The sequence below is a fragment of the Primulina huaijiensis genome, chromosome 9, assembly GCF_012295235.1.
Source record: "Primulina huaijiensis isolate GDHJ02 chromosome 9, ASM1229523v2, whole genome shotgun sequence".
In the NCBI taxonomy this organism is placed as follows: Eukaryota; Viridiplantae; Streptophyta; class Magnoliopsida; order Lamiales; family Gesneriaceae; genus Primulina; species Primulina huaijiensis.
Window position 1 is genome coordinate 13,913,480 of NC_133314.1, and position 24,110 is coordinate 13,937,589.

Genomic DNA, 24,110 nt, shown 5'->3' on the forward strand with positions numbered 1-24,110 from the left:
ATGGTCAATTAAAATCTGTTCAAGAAATTGCATGTCACATCTGTGATACAAGTGATCATTCTACAAAAGATTGTCCCACTTTGCCTTCTTTTAAAGAATGTCTCCATGAACAAGCCAATGTTTTAAACAATCTCAAAAGGCCAAATTTTGAACCATTTTCTCAAAGTTACAATCCAGGTTGGCGAAATCATCCAAATTTTAGTTGGAGGAATGATAATGCTGCACAATTTTCACAACCACATTTCCAAAATCAACAAAATTTTCAAAATTATGCACCTTATGTTCCTCCACCTAAAAGGAACTTGGAAGATATATTGAATTCTTTCATTGCAAAGCAAGAGTCTATCAATACTCAAACTGCTCAAACCATGACAGATTTGAAAGATACTCTTGCTAAATTTGCATCTGCACTTAATGTTCATGAAAAAGGTAAGTTTCCTTCACAACCACAGCCTAATCCCAAGGATCATCATTCACAAACCGGAACTTCTGGAACTCAACCGATGGATCAGGTAAAATCTGTTATTACCCTTCGCAGTGGTAAGGTAGTGGAAAAATCCATTCTTGAACCTTGTGAAAATGATGATAAATCAACTCCAAAGGGTAAGGAAGTGGAACCCATAACTTGCGAAGAAGAGGATCAACAGATAGTGCCACCACCATTCCCTCATGCATTGAAAAATACAAAAAAATCAAATTTGAATTCTGATATATATGATATTTTTAAACAAGTAAAAGTTAATATTCCTTTATTAGATGCAATAAAGCAGGTACCATCATGTGCCAAATTTTTGAAAGACTTGTGCACCGTGAAAAGAAAATTGAATGTGAAAAAGAAAGCATTTTTAGCCGAACAAGTAAGTGCAATTATTCAAAATAATAATAATTTGAAATACAAAGACCCTGGTTGTCCAACTATTTCATGTATTATTGGAGAACGAAAGATTAAAGAAGCCTTTCTTGATCTTGGAGCTAGTGTGAATTTACTTCCATATTCGGTTTATCAAGAACTCAATTTAGGTGAGTTAAAACCTACTTCGGTAACACTTTTACTTGCCAATAGATCTGTTAAAGTGTCAAGAGGTATAGTAGAAGACGTGTTGGTCCAAGTTGATAACTTTGTATATCCTGTCGATTTCATAGTTTTAGATACACAACCTATCGAAGCTTGTAATGCAATTCCTGTAATTTTGGGTCGTCCATTTTTAGCAACTTCTAATGCTCTTATAAATTGCAGGAATGGAATAATGAAATTGTCATTTGGTAACATGACCTTGGAGCTTAATGTTTTTAATCTTTGTAAGCAACCACATGACAAAGGAGATGAAAGTGAAGATGAAAATCTTATTGAAACTCTTGTGAAAGAAAACATTCAAGAAGGGAGTACTCGTGACCAATTAGATATTCGTTCAATTGATACTGTTAAAAAAAATATTGAAATTGATCTTGATGATTTTATCAGGTATCACTCGTTACCAGGATCAGAGAAAGAATTTGAGGCAAAATATGAGAACAAAGATGAACCACCCATATTGGAGTTAAAACCTTTGCCATAAGAATTGAAGTATGCATTTCTTGGAGAAGATGAAACATATCCGGTAGTAATTTCTTCCAAACTAGCAAGTGATCAAGAAGGTAAATAGTTGATATGCTTAAAAGACATAAAAATGCAATTGGTTGGACATTAAAAGATCTCAAGGGCATTAATCCACTAATTTGCACTCACAAAATTCATTTAGAAGAAAATGCTAAAACATCTCAACAACCACAAAGGAGATTAAATCCGCACATGAAAGATGTTGTGAAAACTGAAGTTCTCAAACTACTTGATGTTGGAATTATCTATCCTATTTCTGATAGTAAGTGGGTAAGTCCAACGCGAGTAGTTCCAAAAAAATCTGGCATCACAGTGATAAAAAATGAAAAGGTGAATTGTTAACAAGTCGAGTCCCATCTAGTTGGAGTATGTGTATTGATTACAGAAAATTAAATGATGCCACAAGCAAAGATCATTTTCCATTACCATTTTTTGATCAAATTTTAGAAAGAGTGGCACGTCATCCCTACTACTGTTTTCTTGATGGATATTCAGGTTATTATCAAATTCCCATTGCACTTGAAGATCAAGAAAAAACTACATTCACGTGTCCTTTTGGAACATTTGCATTCAAAAGGATGCCATTTTGTTTATGCAATGCCTCAGCAACATTTCAAAGATGTATGCTAAGCATTTTTAGCGACATGGTTGAAAATTGTTTGGAGATTTTCATAGATGATTTAACTATTTTTGGGAGCACATTTGATAATTGTCTTGAAAATTTAGAAAAAGTTTTAAAAAGATGTGAGGAAAAAGGTCTTATTTAAATTGGGAAAAATGTCATAACATGATTAATTCTGGGATTATTTTGGGACATATTGTGTCATCTCATGGAATAGAAGTTGATAAAGCAAAAGTTGATGTCATTGCCAATTTACCCCCTCCAAAAACCATTAAAGAAATTCGTTCATTTTTGGGACATGCTGGAGTTTATAGGAGGTTTGTAAAGGACTTTTGTTTAATCTCTAAACCCATTTGTAACCTCTTAACAAAAGACAATGTATTTGAGTGTACTCAAGAATGCCAATATGCTTTTGATAAAATCATTCGACATTTAACATCAGCTCCTATCATGCAACCTCTTTATTGGTCTTTACCATTTGAAATCATGTGATGCGAGTGATTATGCAGTCGGTGCAGTATTGGGTCAAAGAAGAAACGGTAAGCCTTTTGTGATATATTATGCAAGTAAAACTTTAAACAATGCTCAAATGAATTATTCCACAACTGAAAAAGAACTACTTGCTGTAATATTTGCATTAGATACATTTTGTTATTATTTGATTGGATCAACGACTATTTTTTTTACTGATCATTCTGCTATTAGATATTTGTTGACCAAACAGGATGCAAAGCCACGACTGATACGGTGGATTTTGTTGCTCCAAGAATTTGAAATTGTGATCAAAGATAAAAAAAAAAAAAAAACAAAGAATTTTGTAGCCGATCATTTATCGAGACTAGTAACAGGATCATCTTGTGAAATGACACCAATTAACGATAATTTTCCTGATGAACATCTATCTTCAGTTACTACCACACCTTGGTTTGCTAACATAGTAAATTTTCTTGTGACATGAAAAATGCCACCGCAATGGAATTCTCAAGATAAGAAAAAATTTTTAAATGAGGTAAAAAAATTTTATTGGAATGATCTGTATCTGTTCAAGTATTGTCCAGATCAAATTTTTCGGCGTTGCATACCCGACAATGAGGTAAGTAGTGTCATTAAATTTTTTCATTCAGAAGCATGCGGAGGACATTTTTTTTCAAAGAAAACTGCTGCAAAAATCTTGCAGTGTGGATTTTATTGGCCCACTTTGTTTGAAGATACCCACGAAATCTGCAAGATCTGTGAAAATTGTCAAAAATTAGGTGCGATTTCAAAAAGAAACATGATGCCTTTGAATCCTATCATTGAAATTGAAATCTTTGACTGTTGGAGAATTGATTTTATGGGACCTTTTCCACCTTCGTTTGGATACTTGTATATTTTAGTTGCAGTTGATTATGTTTCCAAATGGATAGAGGCAATTCCATGTCGAACAAATGATCATAAAATCGTCATCAAATTTTTAAAAGAAAATATTTTTAGTAGATTTGGAATTCTTCGAGCCATGATAAGTGATGGGGGAACTCACTTTGTTAATAAACCATTTGCTTCGTTGATGAAAAAATATGGTATTACTCACAAAGTAACTACTCCTTATCATCCTCAAACAAATGGACAAGTTGAATTAGCTAATAGGGAGATAAAGCAAATTTTGGAAAAAACTGTTAACCCAAATAGAAAAGATTGGTCTCTGCGACTTAATGATGCACTTTGGGCATATCGAACAGCTTTTAAAACATCATTGAATATGTCTCCCTATAGGTTGGTTTACGGAAAATATTATCATTTGCCTGTGGAATTGGAACATAAAGCTTATTGGGCGATCAAAACTTTTAATTCAAGCATGGATGATGCCAACAAATTGCGCAAATTGCAACTTATTGAACTTGATGAACTCAGAAATGACGCGTATGAGAATTCAAGGATTTATAAAGCAAAAATCAAATCATTTCATGATAAAAAAATTCTTAGAAAATCTTTTGAGATTGGTAAAAAAGTTTTGCTTTATAATTTGCTACTTCACATATTCCCAGGAAAATTACGATCAAGATGGACAGGTCCATATGTTGTAAAACATGTGTATCCTTATGGAGCTGTGGACATTGAAAATCCTAAAAATGGTGATGTTTTTAAAGTAAATGGACAAAGGCTTAAACCATTTTTAGAAAAATGAAATATTTAAAGAAGAGTTTATTTCCCTTTCCGATCCTTGATTTTTTGTACTGCAATTAATTTTGTTTGTTTTTATTTCAGGTTTCCTTAATCTTTTTATTTTCCCGGTTAAATGGCGGATAACGGTACTCCGTGGCTCTCATAGTCGGTTTAATCAGTTTCCCACAATTGCTGATATAAAAAAAAAATCATTTCCTTTCTTTTCAAAATGGATGAAATTCTCTCAAAAATTTGTAAATATTTTCCCTCTATTTCTGAAAAGGTTCTAAGAAAAATTTATGCAGGTAGGTGTGAAAGATTGAGATTGTTAATGCGAAAAGGAATTCCAGAAGATATTCGTCTAGTAATAGAAGCTAAGGTCCGATTAGGAAGAGAAGTTCAACAGTCATTACTCATTCGGTATATGTCTGGATTAGGAAAAAGTACTTATGCGAAAAAACGAAGGGCCAAAAGTTTAGGGGTTTGTCATAAATGTGCAAGATGGAATTGTGAAAAACGATGCAGATCATTGGGATATGTTTCCAATAACAGAGAAGATAAAATTGGTTTCATTAAGAAATGGCTGAGTAAGGAGGCTTTAGATAACATCTTATTGACTCTTGAGACGCATTCTAGTGGACACGTGCATATTGAACTTCTCCATTTATGGAAACAATTACAAGACGAGCGTCATTTTAATAGCCTTGGGAATCCGACTAAAAAAGACCCTGTTTGCCAATTTATAAGAAAATTGGATGGGAAGCAAATCCTCGACTCATAGAAGGCGTTGAAACCGTTTCTGAACGTAAAACCAGAGAAAAATTGTGAGCCACAATCACACTACTGTTTATATGCATGTGTGTTATTATTGTTTTTACTGTTTATTCTGTTTACAACTGTGACCCATAGTTTTGTCATGATAACATATAAACCCGATAAAATCTCTCATCTTTCTCTCTATTTTCGCAGACCAAAAAGAAAGTAAAAACATGGCTGGATCATCTGCACAAACATTGAAAAATATTTGTGTATTTTGTGGGTCGAGTCCTGGAAAAAATGAAGTGTTTGTAGAAGCAGCAAATAATCTTGGAAAGATATTGACTGAGAGAAAAATTCACTTTGTATATGGGGGAGGTAATATTGGGTTAATGGGATTTGTTTCAACATCCGCACATCTTGGAGGTAGTCAGGTTTTGGGTATTATTCCTACAGCTTTAGCTGAGGGAAATATTACAGGTGTTACGATTGGGGAGGAGTTAAAAGTTTCTTCAATATATGAACGAATCACCAAAATGATTGGAAATTCTGATACTTTTATCGCATTACCAGGTGGTTTTGGTACGTTAGAAGAAATTTTTCACACTGTTCCTTGGGCACAACTTAATATCCATAATAAACCTGTGGGCTTGTTGAATATCAATAATTATTATGACAGTTTGTTGACATTTCTTGATAAAGTTGTGGAACAGAATTTCATTTCAAAAAATTCACGAAGGATGCCCATCTCTGCTTCGACTGCCGACCAATTAATTCATGATTTGGAAGCTTTTGTTCATAAACCTGATCCGATGATAGCAAAGATCAATTGGTCACAATCAAGCAGTAAGAAAAGAAAATTGGATCATTGATTCAAAAGTCGTGGATTGGTTTGCGTTTGTTTCAGTTTGTTATCTTCAATAAAATTCAAGGTGATATCTCTTTCATTATATATTCTTTATTAATAGTTATTTTGACATTAGGGACAATGTCATATTCTGTTTGGGGGGGAAACAAATTTATAAAAAAAATAATAAAAAAATTTCAAATTTTTTTTTAAAAATATATATATTATTTTAAAATAAAACCATGTTTATTGTTTGTATCTTAGTAATTTTTGTAAAAATATCATACATTATATGTTTGAAAGGTTTAAATTAGAACATGTACTAATCTATCTAAGGATGTTTTAATTTTTATTTGAAAAAAAAAAGTCAATTTTTATATTCTGATGATTATAAAAATATGATTTATGAAATCTTTTTGAGTGATTAACCATTGTGATAAGATCAGTTATTAAAGTATATGGCCCAAGATATATCTTATAAGAGTGCCTAAAATTTTAAACTCACACATATTTTGTGAGTGCGTGGAGAGGATTGAGAAAACGACTTTCGAGCTTTTATTGATAATAAGAGAGGCTATCTATTATTTAAATCTTGAGTTCTTATTTTGAAAAAAAAATTAATACTTCCTGGAAAAAAAAAAGAGAAATGTTGACGATCTTTGTTATTTCAAAGTTATATGCTACGACCTATTTATCTCTCTTTAAAAAAAAGAGAAAGAAAGAAAGAAGGAAAAAAAATAGAAAGAGAGAAATATATTGTAAAAATTAAATAAATATGTGGTCAATGAGCATAAACTTTGTCTGATTCTATGATGTTACGAAATAAAAGAAAAAATCTCAATAGAAGACCAGGAAAAATATATATATATAATAAGAATAACTAGATTTTGAATCAATGGATTTCCTATCTTTTGATTAATCTGGCTCGTTTGTCTGTTTGCATTCTGTAAACGATTTTCTTTAGCATTTATCTGTATTCCAACTCCATGAGAGAAATCGTTCCCCTGAATTGAAACATTTATTAACCTGTGAGGATATGGAGTTGAGACTCTTATTAGGAATTTCTGAAGGCCATGTACATTTAATTACCTGAAAATAAGCTTTGAATTGATCAGCTCAGATTATTTCATAAATTATAATTATAATGATCTTGATATAACTTTGACAATTTTCAAATTTAATTTAAACACTTGGAGAGTTTCGATTACATTTCTATTTAAATTACTCAATATGTCTTGTATTGCTATTAACGCTTAAATTGCTAGGGACTAGCAATAAGCTGGTTGGGGGGTGTGTTAAACATAAAAATTATACATTAAATAAATGTTTTATAATATTAATTTATAGTTTTTGTTTTATTAAATGTCTAAATATTATATGTTTTATAATAAATTGTATAAAAAATAAGTTGTTGTGTAATTATAAGTTTTTAATATTTTTACAGGTTCGATAAAACAAGAATAAACTTGGCGTTGCAAATGGGATTAAGATAGTTCTTGGACCTGTAGAAAGTTGATGATAATATCTACAATATTGGTGACAAGCATGAGATAAAAATCTTCTCATAATTGGGATCAAATTAAGCAACAAATAAAGTTATCGAAGGAGTGGCAGTTTTACCATGCTCTAGTATTTTGACCATATCTCTCAAACTACTTGGTCAAATGGTTAAAATAAAATACCACAATCCAAACAACTCAATTATCCACATGTTTTATTTTATGTGGAGAAGAAAATTCGGATGAGAATATTTTCAAAAGTGATGTGTAATATGATATAATTTCTTGGAACACCAATGAAGACTTTTGTGTAAAAAAAAATATTTTATTTGTGGTTGTCTCCCCAAATTTGGCTATAAATAGGGGTGCATTGTAATGAATTGAGATATCCCTCATTCTATGAACAAATCTTTGAGTTCATAATATTTCTCTCTTTATTTTTCCTTTATTTCATCATTTAAAAATAATTAGCATGTTAATTTCATATTCAAAGTTTTATACTTTGAATAAAGAGTAGCTAACTTCCTAAGGTTGAGATGAAAAGGTGAAGCTCTTGGTATGATAATAAGATTATTAAAAGGTAATAATCTATGTTTTATATTATTTAATCATTATTTATTGTTTATGTTATATTTATTTCTTTAAGCATATTTATACACTACTTATAAGTGGGAGTTTTGATTTATTGTTGCTATATGTTACACTAAATTCTTGGTACCATTTAAATGTTAGTTTGGTTTTACCAACCATTTAAAGTGGATGCCTTGATTTATTATATATCAAAATATCATATTATTAATTTCTTGGTACCATTTAAATGTTTGTTTGGTTTTACTAACCATTTAAAGTGGGAACCTTGATTTAGTGTTTACAAATATATATAGCACGATAAATACTTGACAACATTTATAAGTTTTGATATATATTTTATACTTATAAGTAAATAGTATATAACATAATGTAAATACGATTATTTAATATATTAGAACCATTTTATTAAGTGGATTTCAATAATGTTCATTAATGTTAACTTTATTAAAATATCAAGAGTGAATCCTCTAATCTCAAATACTTAAATTAAAATTTGAACAATTAAAAATTACCAATTAAATATTCAAACAATTAAAAGAAAAACAAAAACAAAAACAAAAAGACATTGTAGTGGACTTGTAATTACCGTAGCTTCCCTCTGGATACGATATCGGACTCACCAAATTATACTACTTGCGGACAACCTGCAATTGGGAGTGCAACAATCAAAGTCACAACGAATGCTGGGAGTGGAACTACAATGGAAGAAAATCCCTGAATGAACTTCCGATAATATCCTGCTAAGCCAAGAAAACTGCGAATCTCAGATGCATTCTGTGGCACAACCCAATCTCTGACTGCTGCAACTTTCGCTGGGTCTACCTCAATGCCACTGCTAGAAACAATGTGGCCTAAGAACGCCACCTTCTCCAACCAGAATTCGCACTTACTGAACTTTGCGAACAATCTGTGCTTCTACAATGTCTGCAACACTGTGGTCAGATGTCTGCCGTGATCCTCCTGATTCTTCGAGTAGACGAGAATTTCGTCTATGAACACTAACACAAACTGATCAAGATACGGCTGGAATATGCAATTCCTGAGATCCATGAAGACCGCTGGCGCATCCGTCAAACCGTACGGCATCACAAGGAACTCGTAGTGGTCATAACGAGTCCTAAAAGCAGTCTTCGAAACATCAGTATCTTTCACCCTCAACTGGTGATAACCGGAACGCAGATCAATCTTGGGGAACACCGAAGCTCCCTGCAACTGGTCAAATAGATCTTCAATCCTCGGAAGTGGGTATTTATTCTTCACTGTAACCCTGTTCAACTCCCGGTACTCGATGCAAAGTCTCATAGAGCCATCCTTCGTCTTCACAAACACGACTGGCGCGCCCCATGGTGAAAAGCTTGTGCGAATGAACTCCTTGTCAAGACGTTCCTGAATCTGCTTCTTAAGCTCTGCCATCTCTGTCGGTGCTATTCGGTATGGTGATTTTGAGATCGGAACCGTACCTGGCATAAGCTCAATGGAAAACTCCACCTCTCGCTCAGGTGGCATACCAGAGACGTCCTCCGGAAGAACGTCTAGAAAATCTCTGACAACTGGGACATCTGAGGCTGACTGACTGGGTGCCTCGGGGACAGATATAAAAGTTGCTAACAACGCTCGACACCCTCTATGCATGAGCTTCCTAGCCTGGACATAAGGAATAATGCGCGGTAAGGGAAAGTACATGTCCGGCTCAAATAAGAACTGTGTCATCCCAGGCGGTCGGACTAGAACAGATCTCCGCTGGAAGTCTATCAACACTCTGTTCCACAATAGCCAATCCATTCCTAATATGATGTCGAACTCTGGCATCGGCAAAACAATCATATCCGCATAAACAAGGTTGCCATGAAGCTCCAGATCTATGTCTCGAATCACATTGGTGGCTGCCATCTCCTCTCCCGAAGGCAGTACCACTGAGTAGGCTACATCTAGCCCTACGGTCTTAACTTTGAGAAAATTCGCAAAGACCATAAAAATAAATGAGTGAGTAGCCCCAGAATCTATCAGGGCTTTTGTAGCTGAGCCAGCTATGAAAATGCTCCCTGTCATAAGCATGGTCTCCGGGTTCGTCTCCGTAGCATGGAGAGCAAACAGCCTGCCTTGGGTAGGCAGATTCCTCTGAGGGAACTGCGGTAGTATGCGGTCTGTGCTACCACACTTGTAACACTTCCCTGAGCCATACATACATACTCCAGGATGGCGGCGTGAGCATTTAGGACATATCGGAAGCTCCATAGGCTTAGGGACTGCGCGTCCCCGCTGCTGCTGCTGCTGGCCCCTGTTCCTGTGTGGGCCGTGGAAAGGCCTCTTATTCTGCTGCTGATGCTGCTGAGGAGGAGGGCAGTGCGGTACCTGGACTGGGCGCTTGCCCTGACGGTCTCTCTCGATATCCCGCTGATCCTGCTCTGCGGCTAGAGCTCTGGAGACAGCGACCTCATAAGTAGTAGGGTCAGATACCCTAACATCACAGCGCAAGATCGGCCGTAGACCCACAAAGAAATGCATCAACTTGGCTTTAGCATCATTCGCGATCAGGGGTACAAAATGACAACCCCTCTCAAACTTACGGATGAACTCCGTAACAGTCAAATCTCCTTGCCTCAGACTCATGAATTCCGTGGTCAACCTGGTGCGCACTTTCTCAGTAAAATATTTGGAGTAGAATACCTCCGTGAAATGCGCCCAACTCAGTGTATCCAAGTTCACGGCTACTGATGCTCCTTCCCACAATAAGCGGGCATCTCCTCCGAATAAATATGTGGCACATCGAACTCTGTCTGCGTATCCAAGCTCCATAAACTCGAAGATAACCTCGAGGGACTTGATCCAGCCCTCGGAAATCATGGGGTCCGTCGTCCCTGAAAACTCCTTAGGACGCATCTTCATGAATCTCTCATAAATAGCTTCGGCCCCTGTCGGCCTAGCCGCTCCAGCGGCATTGTTCCCCGCAAACTGCGTGAATAACTGCGTCATCCCAGCCAGCATCTGGGCGTTCATATCAGATGGAGGGGTGGAGGTCCGTGCCTCTCTTGCCTCTGATCCTCCCTGTCCTCAAGACGAGGCTCGTCGTCTCTCACTCGCTCAACAAGGCGTCTAGGAGGCATACTGTTCCATACATAACTCATACGTAGACAACATGCATAATTCCATCATTTATTTAAATGTAAATAAATACTGAACAATTAAAATCTGAACGTAAAAATACTTCATGAGAACATGCAGTTAAAATAATTCCGGCTTTAAATAAAAGGCATGAATGTAAAACTTACCGACCGAAGACGTGACTTCGTGAGCTTCTTGAGGTCAGTAGTAGTGCAACCCTTTACAAGAACATAGGCTCTGATACCACCTGTAGAGGCCTCTTAATTCGTACTTGAAAATTTGTGGAAAAATTTAAAAATTTTCTCTTTACGTAAATAGAATGTCTCATTCATAAAAATAACTTATAAAAGTTTAACCATTTAACATAACAGCGGAAGTAAATATTTGTTTGCAAACTCATATTTTTAAATAATCCCATAACGATAAAAATGTTTGAGCCTAAAAATAGTAAATGCTGAAAATGAGGTCCTCGGATTCCACTACTGCCGACCCTCGATGGCTCACTGGTCCCTGGCCTCGGTCCCGAACTCATCAGTACCTACAACAATCAAGTCTAGTGAGTCTAAAGACTCAGCATGCATATATCGTAAATAACAAGTAATAATAATAAAATCGCATGCGAAGGAAAATATCATGTCATGATTAATTGTAATGCGTGCATCACTGAATTGAAATCGTATCATGAATAGTTAATATTACGTGCATAACTGAACTGAACTGAAAGTAGTAAGTGAAATGTTTGCTCCGTAGAGCCCTATCATAAAATAACGTGTAATAATTTTCTGTTGAGATTATGTTATACGCAAATGGCCCCCTGAACAGCACTGAACTGAACTGACCGATAACTGACGACTGGGTGAAATAATATACGTCTGATCAGACTAATGCCACAGTATACTGGGTAGGACCGGTAAGTAGCCACCGGGATGAACTGAACTGAACCGGTAAGTGACCACCGGGTGAAGTAATAATAACAGCGAAGTGGCCCCAAGCAATATCACATAAATCTCAAAAATGGATATTTTACATTTTTGCACGTAATATAATTAAATAACGTAATTAAATATCCTGTATTAATTTTACCATAAGGGTTGGACCGTTCCCAGGCTCGCTGCGACCTAATTATGTCATGAAAAATATGCAAATGATTTACTTGATCAAACTTTGTAATTGAATCCAAAAACGAGACAATCACGCCTACTGACTTAGTATTTAATCATGACTCCGAGCCAATCCGAACCAACACCGAACCAACGTTTACTCATGATTAAAAATACTCTTAAAATGATGAAATAATGCTCCCAAAGTTGTACAAGTCAAAATCTTGGTGAACGGAGTCCAAAACATGAAACGCTCTTTCGAGAGACACTTTGGCATATTACACCGTAAATCCTCGTACGACCTCTAAACTTGACCAAATAACAAACCGCCAAAAACATGACTTTCCTAACATGATGAGGTACTGTCCAGTCCAAGGCCATAGGCTAAAAGCCAATCAAGAACTCGAACGAGCCTCTGAACCGAAGCAGTAAGTTGCTGTCCAGAAATTCCAGCAACCGCACTTGTACTTACATCGCTTCGTTTGCGAAACTATTGGCCATTGGGGCTTGAACCACCAACCAGGGCCTCTTCCCAACATCCTAAGATGTGGCTTGAACCATGGCTAAGGGCCCTAGGCCAACCACAATCCAGTCCAACACCTAGGACAACACAAAGCCTCAACCGAGAACTTAAAAATATGTACCGTGATGTTTCTGAAATTTTATTTTTGTTGCTGTCATGCATCGTACCAATGGCCATATGGTTGACCATGGCTTGATCTAGACATCCTGAGGTATGGTATGAACCGTGGCTAAGGGCTAAAGAGCCGACCAAGATCCACACCAACACCCAAACCGAGAGGACACATGCAGAATTTTAAAAGGGGTCGAAGGGGCTGTTCTAGTTTTTGATTTGAAAACCGATTCATCATGGACCAAGCTTTGAAATACCAACTTGGTCACATCTTAGACATTACCAGGAGATGTTCTAACCATGGCTATAGCCCGTAGGGCAGCCAAGATCAGAAGCATCAACCCTTGACAGCAACATGAGAAAATCGAACCCAAAAAGGGGCATGCTTGGGGAGTTGCTGTCATTTCTGACTTCCAGCATGCGTGAGGCTGGAACCAACGTTCTTTCATGACCCTAACATGTCCTAGTACATGTCTATATGCAGCCTCAAGCCCCTGGAATGAGCCACCCCTGAAATCGAAAAGAAACATACCAAACGTGAAGCATGAATAGAAAAAAAAATCTGTGCAGAATTTTTTTCTTGTTCTTGTTGCTGAAAATTTCGGTTTTCTCCTTCATGATATATGCACACATGATGTTTTAAAATATTAATATGACTTGATTGAAGAGTCAATAAAAATATAAACATGCCTGGATTTCGTTTGAAACGAAAACGAATTAATACGACGACACGGCGCGGCGGAGACGGAGTTCTCTTCTCTTGTTTTCTCTTTTATTTTTCTTGTGTTTTCTCTCTGATTTTTCCTTGCTTTCTCATGTTTTCTCTACTGAAAGGGACTGAAATTTTCGAAAATGAGAAGGGATAGAAGTCTAGGAAATGAATGAGGAAATTGCAAGATAAATGGGGATAGAATGGCAAGATAGAAATCTTTCTATCCTTGAGTTGAGAGATAAGGGAAATGATTTGATTTGAGTGAGATATGGAGAATAATTTACATGGAAGTGGCCGATTTCTAGTCTATGTTTAAGGTGAAATATTGCTTAATTGTGAATTACTTGGTGATTAAAAGGTGGGGGAATTATCTCCAAGAAAAGATAAGGAAATGAATTAAAATAGTTAGTTGCCAAAACAAAAATTAAGTCTTTTAAAATAATGAGGTGGCCGAAATCTACTATTAAAATGGGATGGAATATTGCTTAAATCATTAATTAGTGGGGATTAAAAATGAAGGAGTTATCTACCAAAAATGGATAAAGAAGATAATCAAAGGAAATGAGTTGTCAAACTTAACTTCAATCTTTTAGGTGATGGCCAAAAATTGATGATTAAAAGAGGCACAACTATTGCTTAATTATCAATTATTGAAGATTTAGTGTGATAGAATTATATCCCAAGAAAATGGATAAGGGAAGATATTAAATAATTGGATTGACAACTATTCTTAAATTAAATAGAGAGGGCCGAAATTCTTAAGTAAAATAAAGGAAAAATATTTCTTAAATATTGAATTTTAAATCTCTAGTGTTTTATCTACCTATTAAATATTTTAGGGAATTAAGGAATTAATTATTGAACTTTATTTACTACTTAACTCAACTAATTTAGATAATTCCTTAAACCTTCTTTTACATTAAATTCCCTTATTATTTGACTTAAATAAATTCTTGGAATATTTTCTAAATATTAAAATTTATCTCTTACTCCAACTCCAATCCGGCTTCACTTAATTAACTGAAAAGCTAATAATTAAACCACCACATGAAATAAATAAATTTAAAGAAAAGGATTTTAAATACTCATGCAATAAAATCATTTTAATTTAAATACTAGAATTATGCATGGCTTATACGTAGTCTAATTTACGGGTTCTACAACGCTAAGGCTCTCTAGGACCATGACTCAACCCAACACAGTGCCTTGATCATTGCTGTACAGCACGCACGCAGCCTCCCCTCTCAAGTACCAAAACCGAACCCTTACATGCAATAGACCTTAACTGAGGCTTGACGCTTTCCCCTCTCGTTCCAGCCTTTTTCTAACCTATATGGGACTCCCTTTAGGACATTTAAATATGAACTCCCTTCTCTTTAATGGCAGCGAGTCCCTACAAATCATAATGCGACTCAAAAATTCATTAAAAACTTCAAAATTTTAAAATAAATTATTCAAAAACCCACCAAAAACCCACCTTGGGATGCAAGTGAGTCGGATGATCGTTGTTGTAAGGAAGAACGAGGAAGAAAATCAAAGAATGAAGGAGAACAAAATTCAAAACTTCCCTTGCAAACAAAGAAGGGTTCGGCTGCTATTCTTCCTTGATTCGGCCACTGCGCACTTTTGTGAATTGTATGTGTGTGTGTTTCGGTGTGTGTGTGAGTTTAGGGCTAATGGTTTAAAAAAAAGGCTTCTTAGTTACCTAATGGTTTAAAAAAAAGGCCACTGCACAATAGCTTCCGGCAGCTAAGTATTCTACTTCTATGGTAGATGTTGCAATGGAAGTCTGCTTCTTGTTAAAACATGATATCAGTCTTGTATCCTTGGAACTGACATGCTCCACTAATACTCTTTCGTTCAACCTTGCATCCTGCATAATCTGCATCTGAATATCTAACTAAATTAGAAGAAGAGCTTTTAGCATACCATAGGACCACATTCTATGTGCATTTCAGATATTTAAGAATGCGCTTATCAACTAAATAATGAGATTGTTTGAGATTAGACTAAATCAAGCACACATACAGATATCAAATATAATATCAGGTCGACTGACAGCTATGTATAATAAAGAACTTATTAGTCCTCAATACACGGTCACCTCAACTGATATTCTCCCTTCATCTTTGTCTAATTTAACTAATGAAATCATCTAGGTTGCTGCTGTGGAACATGTTTCCGTGCTAAATTTCTTGAGCAGTTCTTTTTTATACTTGGTTTGACTGATGTAAGTAACATTATCCAATTTTTTCACTTGCAAACCAATAAAGAATGTCAGTTCATCTATCATACTCATCTCAAACTTGTCATGCATCAATTTAACAAACTTTTCACATAGTTTGGGTTTAGTTGATCCAAAAATAATATCATCATCAACGTAAATTTTTACTAATAAAGTATGCTTTTCTTTGGTAAATTTAAATAAAGTCTTATCAACAGTTCCTATAACAAATCATGTTCAATTAAAAATTTAGACGGTGTTTCATACCAGGCTCTTGGAGCATGCTTTAAACCATATAATGCTTTGTTTAGCTGATAGACATGGTTTGGTAATAAATTATTGATAAAACCTGGTGGTTTTTCAACATAGACCTCTTCCTGTAGATGTCCGTTAAAAAATGCACTATTTACATCCGTATGATATATTTTGAAATTTTTGTAAGATGCATAAGCAAGAAATATGAGGACGGCTTCCAGTCTAGCCACTGGTGCATATGTTTCATCATAATTGATTCTTTTTCTTGCTAAATCCATGAGCAACTAGTCTTGTCTTGTTCATTATTATGGTTCCATCTTCATTTAGCTTGTTCTTGTATGGGTTTGTACCTATAACCGGTTGATGAGAAGGTCTTAGAACTAAGTCTCATACGTGATTTCTAGTAAACTGATTGAGCTCTTCTTGCATAGCATCAATCCAGCTATTGTCATTTAATGCTTCATCAATGTTTTTAGGTTCAATATTAGAAATAAATGCGGCATATAATAGTTTGTTGATCATCTGCTCGATGGTTCTAATAAGAGCAATTAGGTTACCTATTACCAATCTAGGTGGATGAGTCTTGTTCCATCTGTAGTAAGGTTCATCAATGTGGTCGGGTGGAACTGAATGAGTTAGGTTGATTTCAGTTGGGTTTTGCTCAATTGAGTTGACATCAGTTGGAATCTCGTTGTATCTTTGTTTGTCAACAGGCTGGTCAACTAAAGCATCATTATGTCTGATTTGTTCATCGAACATCTCAGGTTTTGGAGATTGGAGTGTTCTTTTGTATATTTCATCTTCACTTACATTATCTAGATTCATTTCTTCAAAACGGTTTATCAGTTTGTTTGGATCAATTGCTGATCAGTCGTCACTGTTTCATCAAATACAATATGTACATATTCTTCAACATTTAGAGTTCTCTTGTTGAAATAATTTTATATCTCCATATANATATAATCATAATTTAATTTATTTTATTAATTTATTAGTTAATTAATACTAGACCCCTCTAGAATATTTATGAGAACTTGTACATAATAGTACTCACAACTACTATTACTATTATTTAATAAATAAATTCCAAATTCACTAAATAAATAATTCTGAACTTATTATAACTCTGATCGACTATCTGACAGCGTCAATGTGTCAATAATTCAAGTCTTGTTCATATAATGAAAATTGAAAATTTCGAAGAACAAAATTTTCATTTAATAATGGGCAGCTGTCGGTTTAGTCCTTCACCAAAATAGACAGTTTAACTCTCTTTCACCAATTAGCAATTACCCTAACTTCTATTTCTTTCATCATATGAAATCAGCTTATAAACTTATTTATAAGCAACATGTTTGATCTCCATCAAATCATAGCCGCCGAATTCAACTCGTTAAACTTTGACTTTCTCAATGGGAACACTGAATCTGATATTTGTGTGACCTTCAATGTTTCAGAGATATAGCTAGATGTGGGTTCACATCTCTATGTGATTCAGAATAATATTTATTCTTATTCGCGCTTACCTTAATTAGCCTCATTATTTTCATCAACTCTTTGATCAAGAATGTCGAAACTCATTTCTGATTGCACCCATCGGATCATGGTAAGAGCGTCTAGTAGCTTCACCACATGATCTACTAGGTATCGTTGAGAGTGCTTGCAAGAATCTTAAGTTATGGTTAGCGTGCAGTACTTTCCATTCAACACATATATCCACATCGAATCTACAACCATTGGTATATCGAGAGTTGCATATGAATTCGATAATGATTTGATTTATCTTTGAGTACTAATAGTGGCATAGTATGTGCAATTAGAAAACCACATTTTCCTAAAGCACATTCCTTGCTCTGGCCAGAGAATCCTCGAATTATTAACTCATCATATCACATAGGATATCTTCACCGTAGGCAAATAGTGAATCCCCGACTACAATGCATTTGTTCCTACGTATTTCAAAACTACACTCAACCTCGCCACCTGATGACCCTCAACGGAATCAGTAAGCCGATAAAAGTGCATGATAGTATGTATAGCCTCTACATTGTCCCAGGTCAAAGGATCAATAGTATACAACCATAACCACGGATTATTCCACTCGATAAGTGAGAACCACTTGGACAGTGCGATGGATGGTTGTTCAGTGTATCATCATACGATCACCAGTATCTATGAATGGTCATCTCCATGACCTTACCAATGAAACATGGTGTATAAACCACATATGTTATTTTCAAGCTCAATCGACACTACAAAAAAACACCCTACGACAACGGTTTTTTTTAACCGTTGTCGTAGCCCTTTTAAAACCGTTGTCAAAGCCCCTATTGTTAAAGGGTTCGCTCAAAGACAACGGTTTTTCACTGTTGTTGTAGCTATAATTTGCGACGGTTTTCAAAAAATCGTTGCAAATAAAATTAGCGACGGATTTATGCAAAATTAACGACGATTTAGAAATTAGCGACGGTTTACCTTAAAAAATTAGCGACGATTTTTTCATGATTTCTGTCGCTAATATTTTCATTAAAATAAAAAAAAAATTCTTTTAATAATTTAATAAATCTAAAAAAACTTACAATTTGACTATTCTAACAATATTCATGATTTTAACTAACACTTAAAAATTTACCAAAAATTAAAACGAAAAAATTTACCTAAATCGAAAGAAAAATTTGAAGTGTTGTGAAGTGATAAAATCGTGTAAGAAAGAAAAATTTTAATTGTTGTGAAGTGGGTGGAAGAAAATGGATCGAAAATGCGGGTATTTATATACAGTTTGCGACGGTTATAGATAAAACCGTCGCTAATAGCGACGGTATTTTCGAAACCGTCGCACGTTTAAATTTTGCGACGATTTTACTTAAAATTGTCGCTACGTGTAGCGACGGTTTTACTAAAACCGTCGCAAAATTTAAAAAATGCGACGGTTTTACTTTAAACCGTCGCTAAATTTAGCGATGGATTATATACCGTCGCTAAATTTAGCGATGGTTTAAAGCAAAACCGTCACAATTTTGAATTTAGCGACGTTTTTTCTAAAACGTCGTCGTCGCTAAATATGACAAACCGTTGTTGTATGTCCAAAAAACAAGCCAATCGACATCGGTTTTCTAAAATCGTTTTCTAAAACCGTTGTCGATTGTAAAAAAAACGCTAATAGACAACAAACCGTTGTCATAAACGCTCAAAGACAACGGTTTTATAGAACCGTTGTCATTGACCCTAAAAACCGTTGTCTTTGACCCCCAAAAGACAACGGTTTTATTAAACCGTTGTCTTTTGCTTAAAAAAACGACATACGACAACAGTTTTCACTAAAATCGTAAAATATTATTAAAATAAAGATCATTTTACAGTAGAGTCAATAAAAATTAAAGCCACAAGTTGGCTAGCTGGACACCTACTCTAACAGGTGCACATAGTCTGATCTTCTCTATCTTGGAGAGTTTGATAAGTGGGCACCCGAAATCCTCCTCATGCACTCCATAGATAACTTCGCCCAAATGGATCCATCTTCTTACGGGAAAACAGATGTTCCATATGCAATCTTTTTGCCCATAAGAGTGTCTTTGAAAGAAGGTCGAGTCTCAACATCACACATCTTCTGGTGTTCCCCAATCTCTTCTTGATTTTTTTATTGAGAAATGTAAGAAATCGTAGAAAATAAGCAAATATCAGGGGTGGGCTCAAGAATTTTTGTTTGGAGAGGCACAATTCATATAAAATCACCGAAGTATAATTTATATCAACTAAAAGACGGGAAAGAAATTTAAAACATTATAATCAATTCAAACGTGACTTACAATTGACCTCTATGATATTTCATTTTTTTTTATAATAATTCATGATACAATCATCACTTGATAAGTTACTAAATATATATTTTTCAATATATAGCACCAAATAATCATTTAACCATTGATCACTCATTCTGTTGCGAAGTCTATTCTTCACAATCTTCATACTTGAAAATGCTCTCTACTGTAGCAGTTGCAATAGGAAAAATCAAAGTCGATGTCAAAGGCTTATAAACCAATGGATATGTTGTTTCTTCTACTTTTCAACATCAGTCAAGTAATGTCACTCAAGCCTTCAAATTTGAAAACTTAATATTTGAATGAACATCTATGATGAAAGTCTTTACAAAATATTATTTATTTTATTAATTTATGCTTTGTTTGGTAGTGAACATATTCTTTGTAAAATATTATTTGTTGGGATCAAATTAGAAATTAGAGATGGTGAATAAATTTTTTTAAAATTTTTATAATCCTTTTTTAGGCTGTTAAGAAGTATTTTCGAACAACTGTTTTTGTTGGACTACTGAAAAGTGAATAAGTGCGAAAACGGTCCGAATTGACTAGTGATGAACTATAAAATGCAATATAGCAAGAAACGACTTGAAATATTATATACAAGATGTAATGAAATGAGTTTTGCTTACCGCTTTACCAAAAGCTATAGCTGGTGGTAATGGTTCAACTCAAATCTTTTAAACCGCACAGCAGCTCAAGCACCACTGTTCGATCGCTCTTCCAGCAGGGAAAATTATTGCACCCAACAATCTCCCTCCTAATAATTTCACTCCTTGCAATCAATGGGAATCGAACCCATGACCTTGGCTCTGATACCAATTGTAGGACTAAACGTTTGTCGCTTTAACAAAAACTAGTTAGGATCGGGAAAGAATTTACAATTGTTTTTAGGCGGCTGAAACTTTTCTCGAACGGTTAGAAATATCAACCACTTAAAAAGTGTGGAAGACAATTCAGAATTTCTAATGATAGCTACAACTGGTTGACTAGTTTGTTAACAAGAAACATTTCAAAATGTAAGAGATTGCAGAAAGTAAAGACACATGATTTTATGTATGTTCAGAGATAAAACTCCTACGTCACCCCTTCTTCCTTTTCAAGAAGGATTCTACTAAAAGACTTTGGCTTTATAAACTGTTGCAACAGCCCACTCCAATCACAACTTATCACACTGCCTGTATTAGAATTCTTAGTGATCACTTTACACATCTGGATGAAAGGGATCGATTTTAGGTGTTCGAAATCGCAACGGAAGCTCAAGAATGTTTTCTAAACATGAAAACCGAAAATTTTATGGAAAATCTTGAAAAATTCGAACACCAAGTACTAGTGTGCAACATATACAAAAACGCAAACTATGACATTCATAGGGTGTTTAGAAGTTTTACCTATCAACCTCTTGAGGTTGATGATGGCTCCAACTAAAGTGTAAACACGTTAGCTCTTGTATGGCAAGAAAAATCTACAAGCTTCCTCCTACCTTCAAAATCAAACCCACCACCAACTAGGTAGATCCCCTCATATTTTGCACTAGAAAAATATGAGGATTTTTCTTTGAGAAGAGATTTGTTTCTCCAACAATTGAAGAACAAAAATGAGAGTGAATTTTCGGCCAACTTAGGTGTAATGGGAGAGTGAAATGTTTTGTCTAGGTTGTGAGAAAAGTGAAAAGTAGTCTTGCATGCCATGCAATATTTTAATCAAAAGTAATCCACACCCCTTCATCTCCCAAGCATGCAAAACTTAGTGGGCTTGTAACATTTACAAAGGGCCCATGGACTTTTAATTTAATTGTCTCAAATATATTTGAGCCCAATTAGACTTTACTTGATTTTACTCAAGCCCACTAGTTAAATAATTATTTCCAATTGGGCTCTACAAGGCCCAATGTTATTTAATTAATTCAACACTTGAATTAATTTAATTATTTGGACTCTACTAGGCCCACTAGTGTTTAATTAATTCAACACTTGAATTAATTTAATTTAGTCCATAATAATGTTTATGAAAATCACAATTTTCAAATACATTATTCACTTGGCCTACTTTTAATTTAGGAACACATTCATAAATTAAAAATTACATTTCTCTNAACAAGAACGTCAGAACTCAAGTCTGATAGTACCCAACCAATCATGTTAAACGCCTAGCAGCATCGCTTACATGATTCCTTAGGTATCAAATGATAGTGTCTGCAAAAACCATTCAATTATGGTTAGCATGCAGTACGGTCCCTTCAACTCATATATCCCGACCGATTCGACAACCATTGGTTTATCGAGAGTTGTCAATGAATCGATACTATGTGTCATGTCGTAGTTGCATCGATGGTGTAATCTATGAAACCCCTTTCATAATTACCACCATACTCTGATCAGAGATTTCAAACTACATATACATGAAAAACACATAGGATATCCATACCCGTAGGTAAGCGGTGAATCCCCGACTACAATGCATCGACTCCTATATGTTTCGACAGAACACCCAACCTTGCCACCTGATGACCCCATGAGAGTCGGTAAACAAGTCAAAGTGTAATTCTAGCACATAGAGTCTCAATGTTGTCCCGGGTCATAAGGACTAATGGTGTACAACCATAAACTAGGACTTTTCCACTCGATAAGTGAGAACCACTTGGAAAGTCCTTTATGGAGGGTTGTTCGGTGCACTCTACAAGGAGCACCTATCTGCATGCTCGGACATCACAATGTCCCCTACCAATGAAACATGGTACTCACATCGCAGATACTAGTCTCGAACTCGAGCGGCCTATATCCTTCTTAGTGGCGGCTGAATCGACTAGGAACCGTTTAGAATATACAGTATTACAAATATGAGTTTCATGATACTCATCATATGAGCATCTCATATTCTTTCTACTATTTGTATATTCAAGGGCTTTATCTATGCCACTAGCATTGGTATACAGATAAAGAAGTGCCAAAATAATAATTTCAAATAGTATTAAAATAAAGACTGTTCATACATAGAGTTTAAACATGAACCCTCGGCCAACACTTGGCTCGACGGGCACCTACTCTAACACTGGATACTTAAAAACCCTCGGTTCACCAGACCACTTAGTAAATCAAATAACCCAACGGTTACTGATATAAAGAAACAATATGTTTGAGTAGCACGAGATTGATCCTTGAATGATCATATAGATTTCTGATGAGTGCGTGCTTGAATGAGCGATAAAGAATGAAACATTAAGTGCGCTCAATATCTTCAGATATGCAAGCTTAGTGATGTGGCAATATAGCGATTGAAAAGCTTGTATGTCGTAGAATGCAAAAGTCGGCGATGTATCCTTTCATTCTTCGGCGCTTCATTTATATAGGCCATCAGTACAACGGTGGACAAAAGATACGTAACATAAACCCATGGCGATGAAATGATGTGTCACTATCAGCTGCGAAAACATTAATGTTCTCTTTGTTTGTGCAACTTTGAATCCCGTTCCTCTGAAGAGTTGCTGCTAGATATCCTCTTTATTGTAACTATTTGCTCCATCAGAACTTGTAGGATATTTGAATAATCTTTCCATTTTGGGATAGTGACATAAATGAAGATCTTTATCGGGACTGGAGCAAGACATAGTTGACTTGTAGCGGTGCAAAACCATTTAAATGTCCTGAGCCGGTCAGAGAATGTTCTTCATTAAGAGTTCAATAAATATCTCCTTAAATGAAGCGGTTGAAGTCTTTAAGTAGCCGGTTAGAAAACTTCTAACGGTTGAAACTCTTCAAGCTGCTGAGATGCTGCAAGCGGTCGAGATCAAGCGATTGAAGCGTTCCTATTGTACAAAAGTAGATTGCAGTTGTTTCCTGAAACAGTTAGGTGATGTTATGATTTCGTCAATCACCAAAACATAAGGGTAATAACAATATCTTAACAATTTTCCATAGGTTGCCACGCTAAAGAAAGAGAATCAGTCTCAAGGCTTTGCGGTTCAAATCTGTCATCTACGGCTGCAGGAAGGAGTCCAACCGGTGGACCTAATTGAGGTCAGAAAAACCAAGTTGTTCAACTGGACAACGGTTGAAAATTTCAAAAAGAAAAATCTTCCAACCGATGAGGAGATTTTCTCTGTCAAAACAGAGATTGGGATCGAATTTCTTAAAAAAAGAAGACGTCTGTGCCTACCAAGGTCACCAAGCGAAAGCTGGTTTTGAAATCCAGCTCAAATGAAGATTCTCGGGATA

At 35.3% G+C, this 24,110-nt stretch overlaps 1 pseudogene; it reads left to right on the forward strand.

Moving 5' to 3' along the window:
• Positions 1-368: 368 nt before the first annotated feature.
• On the forward strand, positions 369-5,142 carry LOC140983888 (uncharacterized; annotated as a pseudogene).
• Positions 5,143-24,110: the final 18,968 nt, after the last annotated feature.